Source organism: Sturnira hondurensis, unplaced genomic scaffold (assembly GCF_014824575.4).
Source record: "Sturnira hondurensis isolate 20B ecotype Veracruz unplaced genomic scaffold, ASM1482457v3 Scaffold0013381, whole genome shotgun sequence".
In the NCBI taxonomy this organism is placed as follows: domain Eukaryota; kingdom Metazoa; phylum Chordata; class Mammalia; order Chiroptera; family Phyllostomidae; genus Sturnira; species Sturnira hondurensis.
The window spans coordinates 969,241-996,599 of NW_028086012.1; the positions used below are offsets into that span (position 1 = coordinate 969,241).

General features: G+C 44.8%; 1 protein-coding gene and 1 non-coding gene across 2 annotated transcripts in view; both read left to right on the forward strand.

Moving 5' to 3' along the window:
* The first annotated feature begins 1,015 nt into the window (after positions 1-1,015).
* Positions 1,016-1,119, forward strand: LOC118997746 (small nucleolar RNA U13). Its single transcript, XR_005068715.1, has one exon. It is a non-coding gene; the product is annotated as a small nucleolar RNA U13 (small nucleolar RNA).
* Positions 1,120-17,200: 16,081 nt separating this feature from the next.
* Positions 17,201-27,359, forward strand: part of DLGAP3 (DLG associated protein 3) — a 55,608-nt gene continuing 45,449 nt past the window's right edge. The window contains exon 1 of the mRNA XM_037061480.1: positions 17,201-17,304. The gene's annotated coding sequence lies outside the window, so the exon portion shown is untranslated. The remainder of the gene's footprint in view (positions 17,305-27,359) is intronic.

The window sequence follows — 27,359 nt, forward strand, 5'->3', positions numbered from 1 at the left end:
AGGATAGGCCGTATATTAGGCCACAAATGAAGTCTCAGTAGATTTAAATGACTGGAGAGCAACCAAGTATCTCTGATCCCAGCTGAATTAGGTTAGAAAGGTAGAAGTGGAAAAATTGACAAAATTGTGAAAATTGAATGACACACTTTCAAACAACCAATGGATCAAAAAAGAAATCACCAGAGAAATTAGAAAATATTTAGAGATGACTGAAAATAAAATATACCAAAACTTATGAGACTTAGTAAAAGCAGTGTAAAGGGGAAAATTTATAGCTACAAATGTTTACGTTAGAAAGCAAGAAAGACCTCAAAGCAACAACCTAACTTTACAACTTGAGGAACTAAGAAAAGAAGGACAAACTAAGCCCAAAGCAAAAAGAAGAAAGAAAATAATAAAGATTAGGGAAGAGACAAATAAAATAGAGAATAGAAAGCAATAGAGAAAAATCAACAAAACAAAAAATTCTTCAAAAAAACTTAACAAAATCCACAATCTTTAGCTACATGCACTAAGAGAAAAGGAAACTTAAATTACTAAAATCAGAAATGATGCTCATCATCACTAATCATTAGAAAAACACAGATCAAAACTACACTGAGATTCCACCTCACACCCATTAAGACGGCTACTATCAAAAAAAAGAAAAAATGTTAACAAGGACATGGTGAAACTGGAATTCTTGCATGTTGCACCTTGGTACTCACTGGCTTCAGAACTCATCAAACCCTGTACTGGTCACATTCCGGTGATAAAAAATGTTTCAGCACTGGGCACTTGCTTGGGACTCATTGGTTTTGGCACTCATCATGAGTTCTGGAATGAATGAAGGATGAATACTGAGGTACCACTATACATCATTGGTGGGAATATAAAATGGTACAGCTGCTGTGAAAAATACTATGGCTGTTCCTTAAAAAAATAAAAATAGAAGTTCCATATTATTCAGTGATTCATCTGCTGTGTATCTATTCAAAAGAATTGAAGCAGAGTCTTGAAAAAATATCCATACATGATCCTTTTGTAGATAATAAGCGTGATGATTGGGTGTTCATACTTTTGTGTGACATGTGCCTCCCACAAACCTGGTTATGACATCGTCACATTACCCATCTGACATGAAAAAAAAAAGATCCATACACTTGTGTTCATAGCAGTATTATTCATTATCACCAAAACATGGAAGTAACTCATGTGTCCATTAATCAATGTAGAGCTAAGCAAAGTGTGGCGTATACATATAACAGAATATTATTCACCTTTTTAAAAAAGGAAAATTCTGTAATGTGTTACAATACAAATTAAACTCAGGGATATTTTGCTAAGTGAAGTAAGTCAGTCCCAAAAAGGCAATGCTGTTCTACTTGTATGAGTTACCTAGAGCCGTCGAAATGACGGAGACAAAATGTAGTGGTGGCTGCCGGGGCTCTGGGCGAGGGGGCGGGAGGAGTTTCTGTTCAGTAGGTCTAGAGTTTAAGCTTGACAAGACGAAAGGAGTTATGGGGACAGAAGGTAGGCTGCACAGTAAGGTGACTATGTATAATACCACTGAAGTGTGCACTTAAAAGTGGTTAAGATGGTAAATTTTATGTTATGTGTATGTTACTACAATAAAATAGGGAAATAAAAGCTTTTTGTTCAAAATGACTCTTGTTCCTGAATGGAATAATATTTCCTTTTTTGAACTTTTATCAATATATATAATTTCTTCTGTTACTATATTGCCCATTAAATTACTAGTCTTATTTTAAACTCTCCATCTCAGACAGTGATTACTTATGTTACCATTATTTTTAAATCCATCTTACATGTTTGCCCATTCTATCATCAAATTTAAAAATAAGTTCTATAGAAAATACTTATTTCTTTCTGGAAATATTGTGGTTTTGTTGGTTAAATATCAAAAGATGATATTCTTTTAAGAATATCATGCCAATGTTTTATATCAAACATAATAACTTTATAATATAATATAAAGTTATATAATAACTTTATATTTATTTAGTACTATCAATGGTACTATTGCTTTTTAGCCCTTTTAAAAATGATTTTATTTATTTATTGTTGGAAAGAGGGGAAGTGAGGGATAAAGAGGGAGAGAAACATAAATATGTGGTTGCTTCTCATGTGGCCCCACTGGGGACCTGGCCCACAACCCAGGCATGTGCCCTGACTGGGATTTGAACCAGCAACCCTTTGGTTTGCAGGCCGGCACTCAATCCACTGAGTCACACCAGCCAGGGCACTAAAAATGTCTTTTAAAAGCTGTTTTCAAATGCCACAAATGTTGGGTACAAACTAACTAAAGCTCAGGTTATTTCCGAGAGAAATTGGGCAAATCCTCCGCCATTCGTTTCTACTGATACATTTTCATCTACTGATTTACTTAAGGTTTGAGGAAGCTCTGAAGAGAAGCCCTGAATTTTTCCTGACATATACAAATACAGCCGATGGACAGGGGTGACCACAACAGAAGCCTAATGATAAGTAAGTAGAGCAGAAGCCATAGAGGAAGAACTCCCTATAATTGGACGCGTTTTTGAGTATATGATCCAGCTGTAACAATAGATCCTAAGTTATGGAGAAGAGCGCTGGTTCCAGGCACAAAACAGTGGCTGATGTGGAGGAAATTCCAACCCCGCCCCCTGGTGGTAGATGTGCACCCTGGCAGACCTGGGTTATGAATGAGAATTGAGAGAGGTGGAAATCACTGCTCTCTAAAACGCCATGGGGCTGTCTTACTTCCGTTAAACGTTCTTCAGGAGAGTCTCTTTCTTACTTCCAAGGGGTGAAGACATGGACTTTCTGCCTCGAGTGCAATGCAGTGTCCCTTTCGTGGCCTTCAGTTTACAGCGGAATTTCAGCTCCACCAGAACGTGGCATGGCTGAGCCCTGCTTCACTGGTTCCTAGGGGGGGTGGTAGTGATAACATCAATAGGAATGGAGTCTCAGCAGGAGGATGACTCTTGTGGAGTCATGAGGGCCTGAGGTTATGGAGTCCCTGCCTGGATGTCCATGGTAATGAGAAAAAGAATGATATAGCTAACAGTTCCAGCAATTTCACTTCAGGACCTCTCCAACTGAGCACGCCATAGAAAAAGCATTCTCTCTATTTCACAAGAGATAACTTTCATCTCAAGCATCAAGCCAAAGCAGCAGCATTTCAATTTCACTAACAATGGCACATGGCAGTAATGGGATATCAGCTGCCAGTGCGGAGTGGCGCTTCCTTGAGCTGTTGGGTCCTGTGCCTGCCCATTCCTGGCTTGGCTGGCCATGGCCTGCAGCCTCCACAGTTTGCTTGCTTGCAGAAATTCTGGGTTTTAAGCTACCAAGATTTAGTTGTGAATGGTAATAGATGACGCGTGTATTCACATGCTGGCAAAGTTTGAGATTTCTGATGATCTTTCTGAGATGGTGTGTGTGTGTAATCTAGTTTATATCCGCCCTATTGTCTGAGTGCTGTTTCTCAAAACAAATCTGATCATGTCAGTCACGCTTAAATTGAAACTCTTCCCTGACTCCACATCTCTCGGGGCTCCACCTCCTCGGCCAGGCTCACCAGACCTTCTGTCATCGATGTCATCCTCTCCCGCCCCTCTCCCCGCTGTCTAATTACCCTGAAATGGGACTTGGATTCTCACTTGCACTGAGTGTCTCTTATTTCAATGTTTCTACAGCTCTTTGGGTGTTTTATGCTCTATTTTATTCTTTTATTGATTGCTCTAGAAATTTTGACATATACACTTAACTTACCAAAGTTTGAAGTTGATGAATCATTTATCCTCCTTCCCCTCTCCCCAATACAAGGATCTTAGACAGTTTAATTCTATTCTTTTCTTTCCTTTCCAGAGATATATGCTACCATGGTCATGTTTTAATTCTGTCTTTGAAAAACCCAGCAGACCTTATTACTGTTTTATTCAGTCAAGGTTTGTTTGTAAGTACCCACATTAGGCATTTTCTTTGTTCTTCATTACTTCTTGCATGCTAGACCTTCCACCTAAGATCACTTCTCACATGAGATCCTATTTTGTCTAAAGAACTTCCTTTATAGTTTAATTTAGTGATGGTCTGCTAATGGCAATCTTTCCATTTTTTCCTTTCTGAAAGATCTTGATTTCATCATGACCCTTGAAAGGTCTTTTTTAACTGGGTGTAGATTTCTAAACTGGCCATTTTGTCCCCTCAGCACACTGAGCAGGCCACCCCACTGTCCCCGGGGTGTCTGTGGTTGCTCTGTGTCGTCAATTGCCAGCGTATCTCTTGGTCTTGGACGGCAACCTGCCTTTCCTCTGGCTTCTGGCTCCTTTTAAATTCTTTTTATCTTTGATTTTGCAGGTTTAAATACAATGTTGTAGGTGTGGATTTCTTTCTATTTATCCCACTTAAAGTTTGTTGATAATCTGTAGCTTGATATTTGTACCAGGTCTGGAATATCATTAGCCACTCTCTCTCCTCATACTGCCTCTGCCCCATTTTCTCTTTCTTTTGTCGGGGGCGGGGGGCGCTTCTGATTAGATGTGTGTCAGGCTATCCCACATCACCCTTCATGTTTCTCATCCTCTTGGAGCTTTGGCTCTCTCTCTGATGCTTGTTGCATATATTTTCTTCAGCTGCATCCATTTGACTCTTAAACCCATTTACTGAGTTTCTAATTATAGTTACTGTATTTTTCATTTCTAGAAGTTATATTTAGTTCCTTTCCTTATTGGCTTGGTCATTCTTTAAAATTCCTTATTCTTTGCTCATATTTCAAAATTGTCTTTTATTTTTTAATGAATCTGAGCTAGAACTGGATGAATCATAATCCTTGCTTCATGGTTATTGTCATCATAGGACTAGACCTCTGATTTGTGTATGAACACATGTATGTATGTATGTATGTATCTACGTATGTAGTTATAAAAGAATCTGTCCTGGCTGGTGTGGCTCAGTGGATTGAGTGCCAGTCTGTGAACCAAAGGGTCACCAGATCGATTCCCAGTCAGGGCACATACTTGGGTTGTGGGCCAGGTGCCCAACAAGGGGCGCATGAGAGGGGGCAACCACACACTGATCTTTCTCTCCCTCTCTTTCTTGCTCCCCCTCTCTTAGAAAACAAATAAATAATTAAAAAAAATAAAAGAATCGAATGAATAACTATAATCCCACCACCTAACCTAGAAGCCAGAAGGGCTGTGTGCCCCTCCCACTCTGCTTCCGTTTGCCAGATTTGTATCACTCCCTTTCTTTTTCGTTTCTATAGTTTTATCAAATACATATGGGACCTAAATATAATGTTCAGTTTTAGTTATTTTTGAACTTTCTGAAAAGAGTTTTATGGTGCATACAATCTTCTGTGACTTTAAGAAAATCTGATTTCCTATTAATAAAGATTTAGACACATTTTTTGCAAGCTCTATACAATATTCCATTGTGTGACTATTCTATAATTATTCATCCATTCTTCTGTTAATGGGCATTTTGGTTGTTTCTAGTTATTTCCCCCCCAACTGCAAACAGTCTTCCTATGCATGTTCTTGTGTCTGTCTCTTGATGAACAGGAGCAGAAGTTTCCATTGGATATATAGCCAGGGGTGAACTGCTGGGTTGTAGGGTGTGCAGGGTCAGCCAGTGCACACCAGTAGAGCTACTGGCGTCCAGTCTGGTTGGTCAGGCATCTGACTGCTCAGTACCTATGTGGTATTGGTTGTTATTACTTTGAATATTATCCTTCAGAGCCTATGAATAACAAACTTTGTAAACTAATGCCAAGTTATTAAAAATGGTTATTCTAATTTGTATCTGTGCCAGAAATATATGAGACCTTGTTGATACACATTTTTTACAACATTGGGAATTGTCAGATATCTTAATTTTTGCCAATCAAATGGGTGTGAAATTTATGTCTTATTCTGGTCTTGATTTGCATTTTTAGTTTGTTAATGAGTGTGAGCATTATCTTTAAGTGTATATTACTTCTGGGTATGTCTGTGAAGATGTTTCTGGATCAGATTAATATTTGAGTAAAGCAAATTACCCTCCCTAAAGTGAGTGGGCATCATCAGATGCTTTGAGGCCTAAATAATGAAAAGGCTGAGTAAGAAAGAATTCTCTCTCTCTTTGTCCAACTGTCTTTGAGCTGGGACATGAGTCTTCTGCCTTTGGACTTGGATTTTGACTGGAACTTATACCATCTGCTCTCCTGGTTCTCAGGCCTTTGGACTTGGACTACAACTATATGTAGTTGGGTCTTTAGCTTGCCTACTGTAGATCTTGGGACTTCTTAGCTTCCATAATTACATGATCCAATTCCTCATAGTAAATCCATACATACATTTAATAGATATATAAAGTATATTATATTATTATAATTGTATATCTTCACAGTTATAGAATTACATTTATTAAAATGTGTAATTTATTAATCATAAATTTTACATGTATTTATATATTTAAACTATATATTCACATATTTTTAAAAGAGTTTTTAAAAAATATTTTATTTATTTATTTTAAACATAGGGGAAGGGAGGGGCAAAGAGTGGGAAAGAAACATCAATATGTGGTTGCCTCTCTTGCATCCTCTACTGGGGACCTGACCTGGCCCACAACCCAGGCACGTGCTCCAACTGGGAACTGAACCAGTGACGCTTTGGTTTTCAGGCCAGCACTCAAGCCACAGAGCCACACCAGCCAGGGTAATAGTCACATATTTAAATCTATATATTTATGTATATTTAATAAATATAAGTTGTATAAAATAAATGTGTGTATACATAGCTATAGATATATGTTTACACACATTAATATATTTCCTGTTGGTTCTGTTTCTTTGAAGAGCCCTAACACAACTTCTATTAAGAGTTTTGGATTATATATTTAAGTTTTAAACCTAATTAGAATTGAGTTTTGTGTATTATGTGAAGTAGGCATCCAATTAATAATTTTTATAAATAAATAATTTCTCCTCCTTTTCTGCTTATCTGCCATGCTCCCTGTGTTATATGCCTAAGTTCCATGTGTAACTGTTTTTTGAGCTCTCGAGTCTGTTGTACTGATCACTTTGTCTCCGAATCAGCATCACATGGTCTTGGTGCTATCTATAACTTCTTAATAACTCCTGATATCTGATAGGGAAGATCACAACTCTCTATCCTCTCCTTCAGAAGTGTTGAGGGTAATTAACGAGATCTCTTAGTACCCAGTTTGGAACTTTTACCATTTCAAATTAAATGGTCCCTGGATCCTTGGGAAAATGACTATTTTTTCAGATTTGGACAGAAAATGTACAAAATGAGTTGAAACATTTTCTTCTGATCTGTAGTCATACGCATTGTCCATTGAACCAGTGGCCCACATCTTTGAAACATTTTTTTATATTAGAAAGTGAGAAAATTACTGGTATTTCTGGGGTTGCAAAAGACCCAGCAGATGATTTAATGAGGTTCCCTTTAGTCAAAGATGGGAAAAATATAGCATAGAAAGAATAAGAATGTCAATAAATTAAAATACATAAAATGTGTATAAATCCATGAGTTTGCACTTGTATTACCCACCCCCCCCAAAATAAAAAACCCACTGGTTGCCTTTGGGATACACTAGTAAACAAAATCATTGCATTTGATCATCTTAATTTTGTATTGCATCAAAAAGACATAATGACGGCCCTGGCTGGTGTAGCTCAGTGGATTGAGCGCGGGCCTGCGAACCAGATGATCGCGGTTCGATTCCCAGTCAGGGCACATGCTTGGGTTGTAGGCCACTTTCCGGCAGGAGCCAGTTCCCTGCAGGGGGTGCACGAGAAGCAACCATACATTGATGTTTCTTTCCTCTCTCCTTCCCTTTCCCTCTAAAAAGATAAATAAATAAAATATTAAAAAAAAAAAGACATAATGAGGTGCATTTTAAATGTGTAGATCTTAATATTTACGCTCTAAAGTATAATCTTAAATATACAGATCAATGAGAATTTACATTTGCATACATGTAACTATTGCTCAAAATAAGATATAGAATAGTGCTTCTCAAATCTTAATATGCATATGCATCAACTGGTAAATTTGTTAAAATTCATATTCTGATTCATTAAGGCTGTTGTGGGACCTCAGATCCTAAATTTTTAACAAGTTCCCAGGTGATGCTCATACTGCTGGTCTGTGGGTCACACTCTGAGAGGCAAAAATATGTTTTATGTTGTAGCATGTAGAATGAGTTTGTTCTTTCTTTTAAAAAAATTTTAGATTATTTATTTATTTATTTATTTATGTATTTATTATTGGGTAGAGGGGAAAGAAAAGAGAGAGGGATAGAAATCAATGTGTGGTTACCTCTTGCACACCCCCTACTGGGGACCTGGCCCACAACCCTGACTGGGGATCAAACTGGCGACTCTACTTTATAGGCCTTTGCTCAATCCACTGAGCTACACCAGCCAGGGCAGTTTGCTCTTTCTTATTGATGCACGGTTGTATTGTATTAATATTCCAACATTTATTCATTTATTTTATAACTGATAGACATTTTTGTTTTTTTCATTTTGAGGTCATCATTAATTAAGTTGCTATTGTACATGTTTTGGGATGGACATATGCAGTCATTTGGGGGGAGTGTGTATCTATGTTGGGAACCGCCATGCCTGATTTCAGAAGCTGTAACCCCCATGGCTGAGGCTGAGTGAGAGACCTTGGGACCATAAGCCACTAAGGAGACAAAGCTTATCTTCCTGGCAGGGGTGCCTCCTCTGCCCCCTTTTACTTCACCCTGCTTGGCCCCAAACAGATGACCGGTTAGCCAATGATGGGTAAGATTCCTTAAGAAAGGGATGACCTAAGACAGGCATGGTCATGAAGGGGGCTTCAGGGAAGGACTTCAGGGGCTATAGAAAAAGAGGGTGATGGACCCTTGCCCCCCAGCTTCGACATGGCCTGAGTCCTCATTTTGTCTGCAAGAAGTCTCCTAATCTCTTGGCTGCCTTACTTCCCCTGCCTGACTTAAGCCGGAAACAATAACAGAGGGCAGTGCAGCCCTGTGCTGGAAAGGGTGGGTTCCCTGGGGCAATCAGACCTAAGAAAAAATACAAAAAATCCTGTGAAACCTGCTCTGCTAAGAATGTCCTCAGATTTCTGATAAAGGTCCAAGCATAAAATGAATTTGTTTTCCAGAGTTTCATAGCCCTTTAGCTAACTGACCTTGACTCAGAAGAAGCCCTCACAGTCCTTTGTATGTTATCTATTGTCTGATCCTTACTGTCTGAGAATGATTGACGAGCTTCACCTGTATTCCTGTGCAAATTGAACCCCATAAAAGGCCATTGAAGAACAGGCTCCTGGCCCTTCTCCTTTGAGAGATTGGCCACCTTTCCTCCCCAAGAAGATCATGTCTTGGGAGACTTATTCTCATCCATGGTGGATGGGGAGGGCCTCTGTGGGTGGAGCCCCACTCCGCCACATATCTAGTAGTAGAATTGTTGGGTAATTAGGGTTGGTATATATCTAGCTTTTGGAGATACTGTCAAACAGCTTATCAAAATGGTTGTGCCATTACACACTTACCAGCAATGTCTAAGAATTCTAGTTGCTCCACATTTCACCAATACTTGGTATTGTTCTTTTAAAAATATAGCCATTCTGTTGGTGTGTGGCAGTATTCAATTGAGGTGTTTTGGCCACTAGGGGATCCTCTTTTGAGAAATGATTACTCAAGTTTTTTCTTGGCTCTTTTTGCTTCACATTGGTTTGTAGGGATTAGTCATGTATTCTGAGTATGAGTTCTTAACTATATACATGTATTGCAAATATTTCCCCCAGACTGTGATTTTCATTTTTACTCTTTTAATAGTGTCTTTTGATGAACATAAGTTTAATATTTAAAAAATTCAATTTGTTGGTAGTTTTTTTCAATGTTTAAAAATTGTGTTAAAATACACCTTACATAAAATTTCAATTTTAGAAGTTTCCTGGGGACTTCTGCCAAGATGGAGGCATAGGTGGAAACACTGTGCCTTCTCCCACAACCAAGTTTGAATACAACAAAGGTTTGGAGAACAAAGACACAGCCAAAGAACAGAAAATTGAATTATACAGAAGTCCGACAATAACTAACTGTTCAACCGGGACGGTAAGAGGGGCAGAGCCAGCAGCAGAGCAGGGTCGGGCAGGACAGATCCCCTGACTCAGGCACACAGGCAGCCTGGACACAGTCAGGGTGCGGGGCAGACTGACCGCGGTCTCACATTCGCGCACAGTGAGATGGACTGCACAGGCCCCAGCAGCGAACCCAGTGGTGGAGGGCTGACTGCAGTGGCACATTCACATGCAGTGGGAAAAACGCGTGGGCCCTGGTGACAGTGGCAGCTGTGGCACCTGTGGCAGCGGCTGCGGCACCTGTGTCAGCGGCAGCGGTGAGAGGCGGAAGACGCGACCGCCATTGTTGCCTTTCGCACATCCCCTGCTGGGAGTTGGCCTGCAGGGAACTGGCCTGCAACCCAGGAATGTGCCCTGACTGGGAATCGAACTGAGATCCTCTGGTTCGCAGGCCTGTGCTCAATCCACTGAGCTACACCAGCCAGGGCTAAATATAATCTTAAAAAAATAAAAAATAAAATTTATTTTTTCTGATATCAGTATAACCACTCTTGCTCTTGCACTGCTGTCTTCTCTGTGTTTGGTTGTTTGTGTGTGTGTGTGTGTGAAGCATTTAAATTCTTTTCTCATTTCCTTTTGTGTATATCCTAGAGATATTTTTTGTGGTTACCATGGGGATTTAATTTAAAATCCCAAATTTATGGCACTCTGTTTTGAATTTATACCAGCTTAACTTCAATAACATAAAAAAACCTCTGTCTCTATCCCTTTTGTTATTGCTATCACAAAACTATATCTTTACCCACAGTGTATCCTAAAACATAAACTAATATTTCTTTTAAATGCATTAGTATACTAAATTATGTAGAAAACAAGATCTGGAGTTATAAACCAAAATTATAGAAAGACTACCTTTTACATGAACTATTTTTTTCTTTAAATGTGTTAAGTCTTAAATCATGCAGAAAACAAATAAAAAACACAGCTACAAATCATTGTTATAATAATACTGCTCTTGTATTTGTAACTGCTCTTGTATTTGTCTGATTTGATAGCTTTATTTCTCTGTAGAGCTTTGAGTTACTGTTTAATGTCCTTTTAGTTCAGCCTGTAGGGCTTCCTTGAGCATTTCTTGCTCCCTTGAGCATTTCTTGCACACACACACACACACACACATGCACACACAGGCCAATCTTTTGGCCTCTAAATTTTCTGATAAGAAATATGCTTATGATCTTATTGATGATGTCTTATATGTGACAATCTCTAGCTGCTTTCAAAATTCTCTCTTGGTTTTTGAAAGTTTGATTATAACATATCTTAGTGTGAGTCTTTTTGGGTTCATCCTATTTGGAGTTTGTTGAGCTTCTTGGATGTTTACATTCTTGTCCATCAACAAATTTGGGAAAATTCCAGCTAGTATTTCTTCAAATATTCTCTCTGCCTCTTTCTCTTTCCTGTCTCCTTCTGGGACTCCCACAATACATTGGAGTCCTTGGTGGCATTCTATGAGATGTATATAAAATAGCTCATCAAGAATAATTTATATTAAAAAAAGAAGAAAAGTTAAAAATTAAAAAAACTAAGTTTCCAATGTAAGCAGTAAGTTAAAGAATGAGTAAACCCAAAGAAATTAGAAGAAAATAGATAATAAAAATAAGAGCAAAAATCAAGAGGTTAGACAAATACTATAGGGAATTTCAACAAAGCTAAGAAATTGACTCTTGAAGTGATTAAAATATGGAAAAATTTCTGGTAGTGAGAATCAAGAAAAAGAAAGAAAGCACAAATAAATATTGCAAAGAAGGGCACAACTACAAAGGAAGCAAAGATGAAAATGATAATAGGAAATTTTTATCAACAACTTTATGGCAATACCTTTGAAAGCTTAAAAACTAAACATATTTTTAGAAAAATATAACTTATTAGAACTGACTCAGAATGAAATAGAAAGCCTAAAATAGTCCTGTTAAAGAAACAGAAGCAGTAGTAAAACAAAACAAAAAACTTCCCATAAGGAAAGCACCAGTTCCAGATGGCTTTACAGATGTTTCACCAAACTTACAAGTATCAAATTATTCCAACCTTATACTAACTTTTACAGAGAAAGGAAAAATATTATATTTTCCTAACTTATTCTCTGAAGTAGAATAACTTAGACACCAAATCCAGGAAAATACCAGGCTTGTTTTATTTATTAATATAGATGAAAATGTAAAACTAAATATTAGCAGATTAAATTCAATGGTATCTGCAAAATAAATTATAAACCTTCTTGAGTGAGTTGGGTTTATATCAGGAAAGTAAAATTTAATATTAAGAAACTCAATATAATTGATCAAAACATTAAAAGAGAAAACCATATGATCATGTGAAAAGATGCACACAAAGTCATTGATAAAAATTCAACATACATTTGATTAAAACTTTTAGTCAGTGAGATATAAAATATAACTCTCTATAGCTGATCAACAGGGGTCTACAAAAATCCTGTAAGTATCATCCTAGAGAGGGAATGTCAGAGCACTAAAGCTATGAACAAGACAAACAGATCCACCCTCACCACTTCTATCTAACGTTGTTCTCTTTGACCTGGCCAGAGACCAGGAAAATAAGCCAAAGGATCCAGGATTATTTTATGTCTCTAAATGTGTGTGTGTGTGTATTTATTTGTACACACAGTTACATTATAGTACTTCATAATTCTAACAGTTGAACTCTTGCAGGTGTGTTTCTGCTATTTGTTGTTTTTGCTGGCTCTTTTTCTTGGTGCCAGGTTTCCTTGTGTGTTTGATGATATTTGACTGTGTGCTGTTCATTTTCTTTGGAGCCTTATCTGTGGAAATTATTTGAGGTGTGAGATGAAGGTGAATTGTTCTAACAAAGATTTACATTTCCTTCTGCCAGGCACATGGGGCACTATCAGTCTGGGGCTATTTTATACTACAATTCTTGATTTGAGGTTTTTCATATCACTTAGGTAGAGTGAATTTGATTGCATGTGGTGTGATGTCTACCTTGTAGTTATGGATTCTCAGGGGGAGATTCTTCCTCCCTACACTCACTGCTATTGTCAAGGTTTAAAACAGGTAATTTTCCTTGCAACTTCCTAGGTATGGGGATGGGGTGAGTTTTTTCGTTTACCTGTACATTAGAGTAGAGAAGTCCTATTGGGCTTCTAAATTTCTGCAGGGAGTATTTCCTCAACTTGTGCAGACCCACAAGCCCTGAGAGATCATAAAGATCAAAGTTCAATTTCATCGGTTAGCAAATATACTTGTATCATTTACTTATATTGTGACACAACACACCATTAAAAATTCAGTAGTTTAAATTAATAAGCATTTATTATTGCTCAGGAGTCCTCAAACTGGCCGGATGGTTCTCATTCAGCTGGACTCACTTAAGTGTCAGCCATAGTCACGTAGACAAGGCCTGTCCAGAAAAAGCCCAGTCATTGTTAATATAAGAGACTGGTTTGCAGGACACTGATGCAACCTGGCAGCCAAGGAGAGTGGACTGGAATGCGCATGTGTGAACAATGATGACTTCACTGTACTAGTCAGTGCGGATGGTAAGCACCATCGAATGAGCATGTGTACTGTGTGGCTGTCTAATTTATTTATTTTTTTCTTTTTAAAAATTTATTTTTTATTTAATTATTGTTCAAGTACAGTTTTCTGTCTTTTACTCCCATCCCAGCCCACCCCCTGGCTGTCTCATTTAAAATGACTGAGTGAGTAGCGATGAATCTGCTCCAAATTTTGTATTAAGTTGAACATTCCTCTATGGACACTATTTGGATGATTCAGAAGGCTGCAGCTGGGGGCAGCTGGTGACTGGCAGCTTCATCACAACAACTTGCCTGCTCATGTATCACATCTCATGCGGAGTTTTTTGGCAAAACATCAAATCATCCAGGTGACAGCCCCGCTACAGCCCAGATTCAGTGCCCTGCAACTTTTGGTTTTTCCTAAAACTAAAATTTCCTTCAAAAGGGAAGAGATTTCAGACTGTCAATGAGATTCAGGAAAATATGACAGGGTGGCTAATGGCATTTAGAACTATGTGAGGCCCCAAGGTACCTACTTTGAAGGGAACTGAGATGTCATTATCCTATGTACAATATTTCTTGTATCTTTAATAAATGTCTCTATTTTTTATATTCCATAGCTGGATACCTACTGGACAGACCTGTTGCATCTCTGTTGCTCTTGGCTGGGCTCTATCTCATGTTTGGGGGGTGGTCTAAGATGGTTTTGGCTGAAATAGCATGGCTCTCTTGCGCCTTGTCTCTCATCCTTCAGCAAGCTCGTCCAGGCTTGTTCTCACAGTGGAAGCAGAAGACCAAGAGAAGGCATGGAAGTATACAAGCCTCTTACACTTTAGGCTTAGAACTGGTACACCATGGCTTCTTTCATATTCTATTGGCCAAAGCTAGTCACAATTCATTCAGATTCAAGGGGTGGTGGTGGTGGTGGCGTGGATACAGGGTTCACCCCTTGATAAAAGGAGTTACAAAGTCACGTGGTAAAGGAAGTTGTGGGTTCAAGGAGAAGTAAGTTGGTGCCATTTTTGCAATCAGTGTATCACAGCCCCTGGGCTACATAAAGTGGGTTTCGGTGCTCTGCTTACCTTTCTGGTTCTGCCTTCACTTACGTTTTGGCTGGAATAGTTTTTTTCCAGCTCATTGACGTATTTAAGAAGATTTTAAAATCTATCTATCATTAAAAATGATTTATCATGTACTCAGTGAGAGGATCACCCAAGCACCTAGTCTGCTATGCTGCTTGATTGACGTTTTGATGAGTTTCTGTATCTGCACGTGCGTGGCTCTCCACTCTAATTCTCTCTGCAATCTTTGAGGCGCTATTCAAATGTCTCTTTAATGCTTCTTTACCTCTTTGATTGCTCCTCTTCATCTAGACAGAGCTGTTGTTGACGGTAGACTCTAAAAGTATTTTGTGCTCATCTCTACTATGTCACGGAATTCCTAATATAGCTATCATAGTTTGTGGAGAGTAGGGATCTTCACTAAAAACATTATTAGGTATTTCAAGACAGTGACAGCAGAGAATTAAATCAAGAGTGGGGACCTTTCAAAGTGCGGGCTCTGTGTGACCGCACAGCACACCCCCCCAGGAAGCTGGCCTGATGGTTATTATTGTTTTACATCTCCATCTCCCTTATACATCCCCAGACGGGTGTGAGAGAACACTCTCCGAGGTGAACCTGTCTGCTTAACGGTTATGCCCCAACACCCTAGCAGAGTGCCAGGTGCAATCAGTAAATGATTGTTGAATGAACAAATAAAAACTACACTATGATCTCAAACACATCAACTGTTTGATAACAGCTTTATAAAACAAGTAGAAAAATCATACTAAATGTCCCTCTCCAGTTTAAGATGCTTCCCAATTTTAGTTAACAAAATTTACATCCTAGAACAGAGAAAGCATGGGGGTGCCTTCCAGCACCCTTCATGATAGCTGCTCTTACGCTTCACGGAAAGTGAGATGCTTCTTTCGGTTCTAAAGTGGGTTCCTGGGACCAACTTTCTGTCTTATTTTCTCCTATTTCTGCTCTTGGCAGATCCCTGGGTTGGGAATGATCTGCGACCTGAGCTCATGACCCAAGAGTCTCGGTTGAACTGGTCTGGCAGGCAGCACGACAGGCGGACGCCCAGCCTGACAGTCGCCCTCCAGACTGCTCGGTGTCCCTGGGTGAGGGCTCTGCCAACTCCATTATGTCATTGATGGCATGTGTGATCTTCAAACATCTCCTTGGGGAAAGGAGAGAGGGCTTGGCTCCCAGTTTTACTCTTTGGGGCCTGTGACTTCTGCTTTCGGTCCTCGTTTACACCAGGAGGAGAGCCAGTGACCACGAAGTGGTACGTGGAGAAAGGAAGTGCTGGGTAGATGTTAAATCAGAACTACTTCAAGGTCTGTTTCTGGAGAGGAAGACAGTCTCCCAAACCCACACTTCACCACCCCAGAGCTTTCAAGATCAGAAAAGGTGAAGGAAGGGAGAGAGGAACGGGGCTTCAAGGACGCACGCTATTCTCCACCCCAACTTCGGGTGCATGAGGTACTGTTCCCTCACACCCACCGTGGGAAATCAAAATCCAGAACGAAACCCTTCCCCACATCTTCAGCCCCTCCCCCTGCGGCTTCCCCAGTGCGGCCCCCTCCCCCCCATTACAGCATCGCTCTGGGCGCCAAGACGGATTCCAGCCAGGGACTGCTGCAGTCAGCTTTCCTCCTCCTCTCCTGGCTCCCGCAGCCTGTGCCCAGGCTCTGCAGCCTCCGCCTGTGCTCCGGACAGTCCCCTTTCCCTCCTCCACCCTGCCCCTGCCTTGACACAACCCCTGGCTCAGGGCCTAGAGGTGGGCGGACACCGTGGGCACAGGTGGGGGCCCCAGCAAACTCGGCAGGTATAGCGGGTTCTCCCTCCACACGGGGGATGCCTCGGCGGTGCGGGCTGTGGGTGGGGGGACACCCGTCAGTGGTGGCGCGGAGGCCAGGCCCCAGGCACAGCGCCCCGCACCGGCAGAAGCTGGGGCAGAGGACGGGGCTCCTTGAACCGAGGCCAGCAACTGGAGTCAGGCAGCTGACCGGGAAAAGCTGAGGGAGAGACTCCTAGGGGATGTGCGTGGGGGGCTGTGCGTGACATTCTGGGTGTGACTGCCTCCATGGGGCGCAAGATAGAGTCTGCGAGACTGGGCGACCGTCTCCCCAACAGCCCCGCCACCGAGCTTCAGTCCCTGAGCCTAGGTCGACCGTGCATGGCCGTGGCACTGTGCACCTGGTCCTGGGCCCCCGGCAGACACAAACCCGGCGGCGCCCCAGCTGGGCCTCCCCAGTGCTGTCGCTGAGCGAGGAGCGCACTCCGTGGAGACCCCGCGGCCGCCGGCTGCGACCTCGTCCCTCCTGGGTCCGGTGCGGGGGCGGGGAGCTCGGCACCCCTCCTTCTCCGGCTCCGGGCTCCGCTGCCCTGCGTGGGGGCGGGGGCGGGGGCGGAGCGCGCGGGCGGGATCCCCCCGCCTCCCCTTCCTGGTCCCCGGGAAATCCAGCCTCCGTGGCTTGGCCGCCTCCCGATCCCGCGCCCGCTGCCGCTCGGCGCTCGCTCGGGGCTCCGCAGTGCCGGGCCCCGTCCGTGACCGCCTGCCCACAGCCGCAGCGCCCCCAGCCCGGGCCGCCGGCACCATGTAACCCGGCCGGAGCCCGAGCCGGGCCAGGTAAGCGGAGGGGAGGGGTGGGGACTGGCCGCGCTCGCCGCGCCCTCTGCAGCGCCCCCCATCCTCCGCCTGGCTGCCGCCCCGGCACCGCCCACGCCCCGGGCTCTGGCGGCCTCAGCTCGGAGCCCCGAGAGGGGCGAGGGCTGGGCCTCCTCCGCTGCCCCTGCCCCCGCCCTCTCCACGGCCTGTCTGCCCGCGGGCCTGACCTGAGGGTCGGGCGGAGGGACCACGCGGAGCGAGGACCGGCTCTCCCAGGTAGCGCTGCGGGGGTTGGCAAGACCCGGCCCGCCCGGCCCTGCAAGAGGCTTGGTTGGGTCTGGGAGCGAGTAGCCAGCTGGGTTGTGGGGGGAAGTGGTGGTGTTGGGGAGATCCAGAGAGAAGTTTCCTCTGCAGGTGTGTGAGTGTGAGTGCATGTCACTATGTGTCTGTGGTGAGTGTGTGTTTCACCGTGTGGGTCTGTGGGTGCCTGTGTGTGCCAATGAGTGTATGCAGTGAGTGTGTCATCGTGGGCGAGTGTGTGTGCATGCCAGTGGGTGTATGCAGTGTAAGTGTGGAGGGTGTTACTGTGCATGCCTGTGGACATGTGTGTATGTGAAGGTGTGTTTGTATGTGTGTGCCCGTGTGACTGTGTCTCTGAGTGGATACAGGTATCTGTGGCCTGTATGAGTGTGTGTGTGTGTGTGTTGGGTGTATGAGAACATATCTGAGCAGGGTTCACTCTGAGTCACCCACATCTGGCCTGCATTCCCTCCCCACTCCCCCAAAGGGCTCATGATCGTTGGGGCCCATGGGACAAGGGAGATCAGACTCTTCAGAGGTCAGATCACCCCCTCTCACCAAGGACTCTCCCCTCCCCACCGCACCTTCCCCCTCAGGCAAGAGTGGCATTGCACTCCTCACCTTGGTCCCCACCTTCACCTACCTCAGGGGGTACTGTCTGCGAAGCTCTGGTTGTGCCCTTGCTGCATGCTGGGGCCCCTCTGGCGGTGAGGCTTCAGGTGAGCTGTAGAGCGTGTGCTTCTTCTTGGAGCCTGAGAACTTGTGTCATCTCAGTAATGTTTCACCCAGGGCCCTTCAGAACCCCGCACTGAGGAGGCCAGGCGAAGCTTCTGCCCTGTTCTTAGTCATCAGAGCAGGTGGATGTTCCCCAGACTTTCAAGCCCTAAATTTCCAACTTCTGGGTCATTGGTTCAGCCTACTGGCTCTAGGTGGGTCTGTACTGAAGCTCTTTGAAATAATAATAATAATAATAATAAAACAGTGTGTTTTTATTAGTCCAGGGCTTTTGAAAAATGCCTCCCCCCCCTTCAACACTGTCTTCTTATTTCCCAACAGCTCTGGGAAGCAGGCAGGCCAGGTTAAGCCCTAGGAAATTGCCAATATTCAACTGTTTCTGGTTTTTTTTTTTTTTACCTACAAAAAGAGCAATTTCATGTGGTTCAGCCTACTATAATGCCAGTTTATAGATGAGGACGTTGCAACTCAGAGTTGAATCGCATTTGCCACAATTCCACACTGCTAGTCAGTGGTCCAGAAAGGGTCCAGCTGAGGTCTTTTGGTGACTCAAGAAGTGGTTTGGGGCCATGGTTAGAGGTTGGTACACCCTGCTGTGCTCTCCCTGACCCAGGGGGCATTGCTGGGGGCATTGCACCTCTGCCCAGCATTCCCCGAGTGCTGAGGCTACTTCTACACCCAGCTACCAAGGCCTAAAAGGAAGAGAGGAGGAGAAGAGAGGAGGGAGGGGAGGGAGAGGCTTCGTGAGTTGGCAGTGAATCAGGGTCTAAAAAGGGAGCTGGGAGGGCTAGGGTGGCAGGTGTTTCTAAAAGGAACATGAACATAGGATGAACATCCTCAGATACCCTCCCCAGAAGCCCGGCCCCTATAGCACCACTGATCTGACAGGCAGTGCCCACTGCATTTTATGCCAGGGGGCTGGTGTCCAAGTGAGCTTGTATGTGGTTGTAAAATGATTGTTAGGGGAGGAATCTGAGGATTAACTTGGTCCAACCTCTTAATTATAAAGCAAAGACACTGAAGCCCAGAGAAGGATAGAGACTTGCGCAAGGTCACAGAGCAATTTTGTGGGTTCCTGGTTAGTCCAAGCCCAGGAACTTTATAAGCCACCATGTTGCTTTCTATTCCTGGAAACCCCTTCCCCCTCCCTATGCCCATCAGAACTGAGCAGAGATTTGGGGAGAAAAGTTAAAGACTCAATAAACCCAAGACTATAGATCCTTCAAGTTGAGACCTCTTTCCAAAGAGAGGGAGCTGCAGATGTTTCTGGACATAGGGATTGCTAGCCATGTCCACCACCAATGTAGGCTGTGGGCTTGTCCTGATTCCTGCTGGTGAGGGGCTAGGGCTGCTGCAAGCCAAACTCCTAGACTTTCTTCCGTGGCAACTCCTGCTCTCTGCTGCTTTCATCTCTCCAGCTGATGTTGGGGCTTGAGCTGGCTGGGTTCCATTTTCTTTCATCCCACCAGTTTCTGATACATTTTGCCTCTAGCTGGCCTGACAATTCCTTATTATATGGGTTCTTGTTGGGTAAAGAAACTTCTGGGGCTTGTCTTATTTTGGAAAGGTCTATAGTTACCTTTAAACCCTTTCTAACTAAACCTTCCAGGAGTCTAGAGTGAGTGATAATGATAATCATTCCCATTTTGCAGATGGGAAAACTGAAATTTAGAGAGGGGCCTCTTGTTCGGTTGGTTTTCTCTTAATCTACTAAGATCAGTTAGAAGAGGTTCTTGGAGTGAGGGGACAAAGGGAGCGAGTGACAACAGAGCTTTTGTCTAGAGGAGTTTGTGCAGACCCCTTCTAGTTTCTTTCCATCTCCATGATCAGGAAACCTTTCCAGAGTCTGATTTCATTCCCACCTGGTGGGTTCAAAGCTTTGTTTTTCAGTGGGGGTTGGAAGAACAGCTGTGTACCCTCCACTACACAAGCATTTATCTTGATTCCCTCTTTACTCACCCTCCTTCCAGTCTGAAGGCTGCTGGCTCAGCGGGCCTCCTGCTGTCTGGGGAGTCTGGGTTTGAGCTGGGGTGAGGCAGTGGCACCATTGTTATGGTAACGGGTTGCCAGCTCATTGTTGCTAATAACTTGTCAAGTCCCTGGGCTCAAATGCTGCATGCCTTCCCACCAGCCCCTCTCCCCAAGTCACAGAAAGGAAAAGTGAGGTTGTGCCAGGGGTGGGGGGGTGGGGGGTGTCTTATGAATAAGGGAGTCTGGGGAGGTGGGTGGCCTTACCCTTGGGGTTGTAGCTGAAGATCCAGGGGAGATCACTTGGGGGCTGGTTTACACATTTGATTACATAATTTGTGTATGATTGTCTGGGCTGTTTGATGTCAATACACTCAGAACATGCTTGATTAAACTTGTACATGATAGATGGCACCTGCATGTGCTTTTACACAGCAGCCCACATGCACACGTGCTTCCAAGCATCAGAACATGCTTGTGTGTGAATATTGCCTCTACCATCTGCACATAAGGCACTCAAGAAATCTGGGTTTGTGGGGGTGTCCAGGTATGTGGGTTGGGATCTGATCTTTTTCTGATGCAGCTTCAAAGTGTCTTGTTAACAAAGGGACAGAATAGTCCCAGGGCTCCTTCTTTCTTCCTTCCAGTCAAGAGCTCATAATGGGAGTGGGCTGGGGCTGGTGTGGGGTCCCCAAGCTCCCAGATCCCAAAGGCCCCAGCCTTTATGCCCTTTGAGCTCAGGTATCTTCTGCCCCCCTCACTTTATTCTTTCTCATCCTCTCTTCCTGTGTGTAAATATTAAAGAGCTGAGCCTGCAGGGCTGATGTAGGCATGGGAAGAGAATGAAATTAAAAAGGATTCCCTCACCCCCATCCCAACACCCCCACCCTTCAGTCCCCTGCTCCTGCCTCCTTCCCTCTCCTTTCTCCCCTCCCCATCACTCAGTGCTTCCACATGTCTCTCCCCCACCCCAGTTCAGATGGGAGCTGGTTCCTTTAGAAAAGGGACTCGCAACAGGGTGTGGGGAGTCACCTCTCTCTGCCTCCCCTCACTACATCTGCCTACAGGGCTGGGAGCCCCCACGTGAGTATTTCTTTTATTTTGGGGGTGGTGGTTAGGAAGGCAAGTGGTGTTTAGAACCAGCTGTGAGTGGCGTTGAGAGGCTCAGGGCTGAAAGGAGGTGGGTGGGGTCCTGTCTCTCGGCTCCCTCCGGGGAGCCTCCTGTCTGGGTTTCTTTTCTCTCTTTGGGCAGAGACTGAAGGGAGGGGTACCAGATGCCTCCGGTGGATGGGAGCGAGTACAGGAGGACCAGGGGAGAGGGGCCTCTGTCAGAAGGAGGACCGTGGTAGGGTAAACCTGCTCCTTTCTGGGGGGCTGCGTTTCTGGCCACGCAGCCCGCAATCCCTGAGAGCTGTCCCGAGTGCTGAAAGGGACTCGGAGCGGATTTGGTGCTTTGGAACTGTCCTGGGTCCTGAACGGGGCTGCCTGGGGGCCGATGATGGAAAGGCCGTTGAACGGTGCTGAGGGCTCACTAGAAAAATTCTCCCAGATAACCCACTTTCCAAGGACAGAGTCCCTGGATGGAAACATAGCATTGGGGGTCCTCCCTCTGGCTTCAGGCCTCACAGTTATTCGTGGTATTTGAAAAAGGACTTCTCTTTCCCTGTTTTAGTTCCCCCTCCCCTTTCCAAAACCACCCTTCGCGTGGAGGTAGGGATGGGGAGTGATGTGACTGTGAGCTCTCTTCTCACGTATCGTTAGTACAACGAGCTTGGGGGCACTAGCACCAGCCTTTCTCCTACTGGGTCCTGGAAGTTCAGGCTCCAGGCAGTTCTGGATTTGGAGAGCTTAGGTTTTGCTGGCTAGGCCTCCGTGGTTCGAGCTCGAAAGCGCAAGGTAATTTCATTGACGGTGTGGCATCCCCCTGCCTATCATACTTTGGCATTTTGGACAGGGTACAGTGAAATAGCCTGTAAGCCTGTCTTATGCTCTGCCCACCCCAAGCACAGTTCAGAGCATCATTTGGGAGAGGCTTTTATTGGGCAGAAAGTTTTCCAAGCAAAGGATTTGAGGAGTGGGTGGGGTTGTTCAATGCCATAGAGCAGGAGGAGGCTACTGGAGATGGGGCAATGGGAAAAGACAAAGAGCTGGCAGAGGAAAAATTCAAATTGGGGGATAGGGTCTGGGCTTTGATTCTCAGTTCCCTTGGAAATCTTTACCCCACCAACCCAGGGTCAGGGCCATCTCATTTTTCTGGGTTTATATCATTTTTGTAACTCTGAAGGGAACAGAGCAAGGAGTTATTTCTCTAGGCCCCTTCCCTCGTCATCCCAGGGGGACAAGAGCCAAAATGTCAGGACATGCAGATGAGACTGTGGGGGAACAACAGGCAGGAAGGGTTGATGGCAGCTTTGCCTCCCATCCTCAGGAGCACAATCAAATATTCAAATGGGATCCTTCTTTAGGGGAGAGGAAGGAGAGGGTTTCCAGATGATGCTGGGCAAAATTAGGTGTGGCAGGAAGTTCAGGAAAAGAGAGTGGGTATTTAGGGACCCCAAACTGCACCAGTTCATGCCTTCCCAGGTGTGACTTCTAGTTAATAAGGAACCCCTCACCCATCATGTTTTTGATGTAACTCAAGTTGATTCCTCCCATTCCCTAGCAGCTTGGGAGGAGCTGAGTTTTCCTGTGCTGTGGGTGCTGGGTGTGGGTGTAGGTGCCTGTTTGGGGAGGGGAGGTGTTTGTGCTCCACTCAGCTCCCTTGGTTACATAACAGCTTTGATAAGACTCTACTTTGGAGCTACTGCCGCTGCCTGAAGCAGTCACCCCTCCACCCCCACGTGCAATGCTTGGTGTCCACCCTCTTCTCCCTGGCCTCTTGGAGAGCCCTGCTATTCATGATCCAGTGTTCCAGCAGCTGCTTCCTGCTGGGAGGTGTCTTCAGCTTGCCACCCTGCTCCCTGCCCAGCTCCTGTGTTTTAAATACTTGCTTCTTTTTTATATTGAGCCTAGGTCACCCCCTTTACATTTTTAAGCCTCCAGATCTATCATCTCCTTGTCAGGGCCTTTGGGCTGGAATAGGAGGGGTTCACTGGACATCATGAAGCTGTTCTCTAGGGAAGAAAAAAATCATCTTAAGAGGTTTTAGGGCCTAGAGATAATTTTCTTATTGTCTTCTCCTTTGCTCCAATAACTGTTTTGGAGGCTGTGAACAATGGACAATACCCAGAGGTATTGGGAGGAAGCACTCCAGCCTTGATATTTTCTCTTTGTTTTCCCTTTTAGAATTAAAGAGTTGTATATATAGGGAGTGGGGACTGCCTCTTTGGCATGTTGTATTGATATTAGAAACAACTTTCTAAATGGAGAAGTGGGAGACTGGGAAGCATAGAGAGCACATGCAAACTTGTGATGCCCCTTGGAGAGAATATGGGCTTCTGACTTTGTGCACAAGATAGAAGCCAGAGGCAGGGTTGGATATTTCTGCTATTCCAGTGCATGTGCATGTGTATTTCTGTCTGTCTGTGAGGATGCTCTATGAATATGTACAAACATATTTATGTATTTGTGTATAACTGTGGGCACATATACATCTATATATGTATGCATCCATGTATATATGTGACTGTGAAGGCAATTAATTAAACCTATGTGTGTGTATGTGTGTGGTGCTCACCCAGTGATGCATATGTGTGAGTGTAAGTGTGCATGTGAACATATATGTAGGAGTACATATATGGAGTACCAATATTCATAATAGCGTGTGAATATCTATACATAACTTTTGTCTTACATATGAGTAAATGTGGCAGAGACAAAGAATGAGAGAGAGAGAGAAATTGATTGACCCAGACTAAACATTGAGGTTGTCCAAAAGTTGTTTCCCTACAAGCTGACACTCGATCCACTCTGATGCCTGTGGCTCTTCTTTCCAAAGCAGGCTTCTTGAAGTCTCTCGCATTCTCATGTCATGGAGACCCGATTGTCCCCACCACCATTCCTATGAAGGAGGCTTGCTGAGGGGGAGCTTACCACCTTGGGGGCAGTTGGGAAAGGGAGCCAAGACTAAGGCTGATTAGATGCTATGGCGCTCAAGGGCATATGTAGGAAAAGAATCTGAGAGCTTGAGCAGTCACATTACTCTAGAGTCAAGACTCAAGCAGAACTAGCTGGGTTTAGTGGATGAAAGGGGCAGGGACAGTGGGTAGACCCAAGTGTATGCATAATCCTCACCCGTATGAGGCATTGGCAATATGTGTGTAGATGTATATGTGTATATGACTTTTCTATGCCTTAATATGCACATCTCAAGATAAATGAACTTTCTAACATGCACACACACGAAAATCTACGGGAATGATAGCAGCACAGGGTTTTGCCAACATGAACATACGCATTAACACACATATTACATGTATGAACAGAGTATGCAGAAATATGTGGGCATATGCTAACACTGGCCTGATTGCAACCCATGACTGTATCCATGAGCATCTCACTCACCTGGGTTAATAATGCCTGCAAATACTGCTGTTTCCATCACATGTGGCTCACCCAGTGCATCCATTCATTCAACCAATGTTTACTTTATGCCTGTGATGTGCCACGTTCTGTGCTGGACACTGAGTATGGTTCTTGACCTCAGGTAACTTACAATCTAGAGAAGGTCAAACACCCAGAACCAAGTTAAGGAAGGTAGGAGAACATAAGTGTTCATTAGGGGGAGTGGGGACCCAAGAGGGGTTGGTCAGTTCTGGAGTAGGGAATGGAGGAGTTTGGCAAAGGATCTAGAGGAGAGGAGGCCTTCAAGCCAAGGCTTGATTGAACAGGCCTTATGTTAAACAGGTGAGCAACTAGAGGAAAAGGTATTCCAGTGACAGGAAATATTTCAGCTGGTTTCCCTACTTCTACCCTTGCCAGCCCCTTCTCCGGAGATTCTACCCCAAAAAGCAGCCAGAGAAAGATGAGGTCGTGCCTTTCTGATGGGTTTTCATCTCACTCGTAGTGAAATGTGAAGTGCCTCGTGGGGCCTGAATGACTTAAGTGCTGTGTATAAAAGCCTCCAGAGACCTCCCTTGTCTCAGGCACCATCCTTATACAGGTTTCCTTTTGGTTCCACAAAGACGCTGAGCACAGTCCCACCTTGAGGCCCTTGTACTGGCTTTCCCATCAGCCTGAAATGCTCTTTCCCCAGATAGCCACATGACTTGCTCCCTTACCTCACTCAAGTTTTTGCTCAAAAGTCACTTTTTTGGAGAGGGCAAAATCTATCTTAAATAGTCCCTTGCCATTCTATTCCCTCACACTACTTTTTTTTTTTTAGTTTTAGTTTTAGCACCTACCACCTCCATTATTTCACATATACGTTTATCATCTCTTTTTCCACCAGAACATAAACTTGAGAATGGAAGCTTCATTTGTTTTGTGTACTGCTGTATCCACTGTGTCCAGAGGAGTTCCTGGCTTAGAGTAGGCACTCGATACATAATTGTTAAATAAATACTTTCTAGGTGGATCACACTGGTAGCCAGTGAGGAGACTGCGTGGCGTTGGGCCAAGATGTGAAGCAGGGGGACCAGTTAGGGACGAGTTGTAGTAGCTTTGGCAAGACCTTAGGATGAGAGTGGCATGGTGTCGAACACTAGCAGTGGAGGTGGACAAAAGCAGATGCAATGTACAAGCACACACATGCATGCACACACATGTACACATGGCCAGATCTGTCTTAGTGGGAGGATTAGGAAGAAAGCAGAAGTGTCTTTATGCATATACGTAGTATATATGTCATGTGTGACACCCTCCAGCTATCCCTGGCTGCGGTCCTCTCTTTCTTTTAGATCTTGTCACCACCACCCCACATATACTTCCTTCCCTCTGTCAGCCAGGTTCAGAAGGCTGCCATAGACAGGTCCTTCTGATTCTATTCAGTTAATGATACAGGTTTCCCACTTAGGGGACAGGGAGAGGTAGGAAGCAGGGTCCCGAACAGTGGGAAGGGTCTTGGGAAGTCAGAGCCACAGAGGCTTACAGACATGTGCAGAGAGGCATGCGGACCCCGAGAAGAGTGCTCAGAGTCCGGGGAGCTCAGGCCTGGCCCAGGCTCCCTGCAGCCAGGGTGTGAGGGGGGACAGCACCCTCAGACAGCGTCTGCAGCTGCGCCTGCACCCCCTTTGCTCCTCTCTTCCTCTCCCTGCTCTACTCCTGCTCCTCTCTCCTCGTGGGGTGGTGCCTTGACTCAGTGTGGGTTTAGTAGGGAGTGAGTGTTCCCCCAGTCTGTGATCTGAATTCAAGTATGGGCTACACTCAGGGAAAGGGGACCCAGTTTCCAGGGGGACAGGCTGGGGGTTTGGGGATAGGGCAGGAAGCTCTCGAAGTCTGAACTTTGGCTGCTTTCCTCTCTCCCAAGAGAGCTTGGAGAATTCAGCTTATGTTTCAGAAACGAGGAACTGAGTTTAGAATCAGCTGCTAGCATGAAGGGACTGAGATTTAGAACGTGAGGGAAACTGGGAGGAAGGTTGGTAAGACATGAAGGTAGAAATGGGAGTTGAGGGTCTGCCCCTCCCCTCCGTTCGCTGACCTCTGGGAGGAAAGAGGGGCGTCAAAACGTAAGATCCTTTTTGAGAGTTCCTTCCCCAGACCTCCAGCACCTGGGTTGCCTCATTCCCAAGAGGCTGGTGCTCGAGCCCCTCGCTGGTTCCGGGGTGTATTGGGGCCTTGTGCCAACCTCCTCTCTCATCTGGACTAGGGGCGGGGGCGCTGCAGCCGCTCCCCTCCCACCTGGGCTCTGCGCGTGGGGGTTGGGACTAAACAGCCGCCAGAGCCGCCCACCTGCCCGCAGTGTCATGGCAACGACTCTGCTCACGTGGACGATGAGGAAAGGGAGGAGAAGAGAGGAGAGAAGACATCACGACAGACGTGAGGATGGGAGGGGGCTCCTCAGGGTCCTGTGTGCCGGAGCCCCCACCCGTCCAGCTTGGCCTGGCCCTAGCTGCTTTTCCCGCAGGCCCCCGAACGCATGGTGCGGCTTGTGCTCCAGCCCTAGCCTCCGAGTGTGCATGTCCTTGGGTGTCCTG